Source organism: Pteronotus mesoamericanus, unplaced genomic scaffold, assembly GCF_021234165.1.
Source record: "Pteronotus mesoamericanus isolate MK-2021 breed Mesoamerican mustached bat unplaced genomic scaffold, CSHL_Meso_final contig_94, whole genome shotgun sequence".
Lineage (NCBI taxonomy): Eukaryota > Metazoa > Chordata > Mammalia > Chiroptera > Mormoopidae > Pteronotus > Pteronotus mesoamericanus.
In genome coordinates this window covers 6,218,228-6,221,769 of record NW_026555285.1, presented here as the reverse complement: position 1 = coordinate 6,221,769, position 3,542 = coordinate 6,218,228, and positions in this window count along the sequence as shown.

The following is a 3,542-nucleotide window of genomic DNA, read 5'->3' as shown; positions in this document are numbered from 1 at the left end:
CATTTCCACTGGAGTGTAAGTAATATGTACAAAAGGAGATGATGCTGAGATCTGCCACATTTTCCTCCTCTCCAGCAGTACTAAAAAATGGTTTGGATGAGGAAGAAACAGAAAATATTAATTCAAAGGGTCAGTGATCTGCTGGTTTTAGTTATGCAGGCTATGCCTGTCAGTCACTCTCGTCCATTGGAGAGAAGTGGCCCCCCACAACACCTGCCACCAAGGCCTCTATATTCAGGTCCCCTTGGTGAGATAAGTTGGAGAGGCCATTAGCCAACAACACCTGAAAGCTTTTAGTGACATGAGAGTCATCCCAGATCTGGAAGGGGAAATGACCAAGGAGGACAGTCTGGTCTTTTTGTTTATTTTCATGTACATTAGTCAGGATTCTTGGATGTAAACAATACAAACAGACTCTGGCCAATAGAGAGAGAAGAGGAATTTATTTTGAGTATTTTAGTTACCACAGAATAAGCAGGATACCCAAACTGGTTCTACTACCACTAGCTCCACCAACCCCACTGCTAAATACCAACTGCCTCTTAGGGACCCCACCAACACGGTGAAGTTTAACTTGTTCCTTAATCTTTGCACTGCCTGCTCAAGATACAAAGTTCCAAACAGGAGAATCTGTTTGGCCAAGCTGAGTCCCCATTGGACTCCCATAATGGGAAAGAAGGTCCTAAATCTCACACAGTGTGGCGACCCAAATAGGAAGGAAGTTTGCAGCCTGGTTAACCACAGGAGAATGACAAGTGCCCACTACATCACAGCTCAAGAGCATCTGTACGCTTTGATGAGACATAGTTTATAAAGATGGGTTGAACTCAGTCTCTACAGTCACAGGCCCAGTGCCCTATCTGGGGCAGACTCATGATTAGCGTACACAGGCTTGTTAGGAATTCTCACTCTAAAGATTGAAAAAATTACCGATCAAAATTAAATTTTAATCAGTTAGCAGTATCCTGCTACTTTACCCAAGCAATTTTAGAAGTTGCAGTTGAGTACTGCAGGCTCCTGGTTATGTCACAAAATACGGCTGCCAGCTCAGATTAACCCAAGGGACATTTAACTCTGGATCAAGTTTCCATTCCTCTCCTATTCAGCCAGAAGTCCTCCCGCCTCAAAAAAGCAAGATGACCCTAGGTTTTCCTCATTCTTAACCAAGTGTTCCTCTGGAACACCAGGGACACTGCTTCAGACCTTGGCCCCAGCTCCCCTGTAGAAGGGCCTCTGGGATGAGCAGCTCGATATCTGCTGTGCAGAGGAAGGGACAGGATTCATGATTAGAAGGAAAACTTTTCTTCATCAAAAATGGTAATCCCCAAGGCAACAAAGAAAACCAAGACCTGCAGAGGAGCAGGCCTGCCTGCAGAGGGCAAAAGCAGGGGATGGGTGGGTAAAGTGGAGGCCACCGCAAGAGGCTGCCTCCTCCAAAACCCGCAGCAGTAACTACCAAAGGGCATGCAAAGGTACAGCAATTTCACTTCCAGCAATCTGTTCCACATACATAACTGCACAAGTGCACGATACATGTACAGGGGTATTCACTAAAGCATTGTCAGCAATCACAAAAGCAAACAAAAAAACTGGAAATAATTGTCCAAAATGGGTTCAACATGTTATTGTATAATCATATTATGAGGTCCTATGCACCTATATAAAAAAAAAGGAGTGACATGAGATGTGATAATATTGTCAATAAATTAACTGAGAAATTCAAGTGGCATAACACTGTATATAGTACGATTTTGTTTGTTTTTAAAAAGGGACAGTGTGGGAAGGCTTGTGTATGAATAAAAATGCTGGAAGGGTAAACTATAGATCATTGGAATTAGTGGCCAGGAGGCAAGGAAAAAGAGACCTTTATTTTTCACTTTATATCTTTTTTCTGTTTGAATGTTTACTGTGGGAATACAGCCTATTTATAATTAAAATAACTTAAAATGTTATCAAAGTGAAGCATGGCAGGAAAGAAGTAAAAGTGGCTATTAACAAGCAGGAATCAGGGGTTAAACATTTTTTTTTCCCAAATAAGGCAGCTCACGTGGGCCTGTGAGAAGGCAGATGTCTCTCATTTAAGAAAGTTTTCCTCTTGCAGGCCCAAGGGGGAAATCATCTCTGTATCTTTTCTTTAACCTCAGCGACCCCTCAGAGCCAGGTCTGTACTCCACTCAGGTGAGGACCTACCTTCTGCCTCCCGCCCAGGCATTAGGTGGCTCTCACACACAGCCAGGCTCAGCAAGTGTCATTGAGGTAGAGGCTCCTCCTCCATCCCTCTATCCCACCAAAAGTCAATTGTTATTAAAAAGCATGGAACTAGTGTTGGGCCTACTTTGTAGTCCTGTAGTAATGGTGATAATGTTGGGGGTAATGGTTAAGAAGCTGATAGAAAGTAGTCTGAAAACTTAACTGAATGCTAGAGTAGAAAAAAATGACCAGATTTTACTAATGATCTGAAAGGAATTCTGTCTTTGAAGTTACCAAAAGCAGCCCCAGAACAGTTTGTATTAAAGCTTGAATGATAAGAAGTGGCAAAAGGAATGGGGATGAGCTTAGTAAAGGGCCCTGAAAGAAAAAAAGGAGCTCTCCTTAATTTTCCACTGACATGGAGGAATTTTACCCACACAAAACCTTGTAGAAACCCAACCACATACGCCTGCAAAGGAAGGACTGGGGCGCATTACCCAAACTTAGTCTAAACCCGCAGCTCCTTTTTCCCGCCACTTCCCACTGTCCCAAAACTTCCAGGCTGAAGTTTCACCTCTTCTCAACTCTCCTGAGCTTCTGAGACCTAACTCTAATCTGTAGAGCAAGTAGAAAAGTAAAGGACCAAACCCACTCCCTCCCACCCCACCCCCACCGCCACCCAGCTAGGCAATTTGAAAGGCCCTAACAGGAATGTCTGTGAGTCACATAGATCCTTGAGATGTATGGCTCTACTGCAGGGAATTTCCCAGTTCAGTCCCCTTGGGAGTGGCTGGAGGAGGTCCTGGCTGCTTGGGAGAGGTAGGGAGCGAAAGCTCATCAAAGCTACCCCCATTTGGGCAGTGACCGCGCAATCTGACCTGGGTTGCAGGCGTAAGACCTCCTCGTCCTTCCTCCAAGTTTCACTCAGATGTATTGCTGGCCTGTCTGCCGTGTACCCCTCATACCTACCAAGGCAAGAAGACCTGTCCCAACGCCATCCTCCCTTCCCCCTATTCCCACCCCTGGGGAGTTCTGGCCCTTCTTGCAGCACTTGAGAAAGATTCTACAGTGGGCTTCCCTAGCTCAGGGGCCTTCCCCAGACCCTTAAAGGGGAGGCTCCTTTGTGAGCCCCACAGAGCATGGGGCTCAGCCCTGTGCTGGTTCTACTTGTCGAGGACGTCCCCGCCCCCGACCCGACCGTGGCCTTTCGTCCAGCCCTTGGCCAAGGGAGCAGTGGGGCGGGTGAATCCACCCCCCAATCCTTTCCCCAGGCCTTAGCGTATCCCCGGCCGAGGAGTCCAGAGAGGCTGAGATCCCATCCCTTATGCGCGCACAAAGCCCGCAGCCGCCGC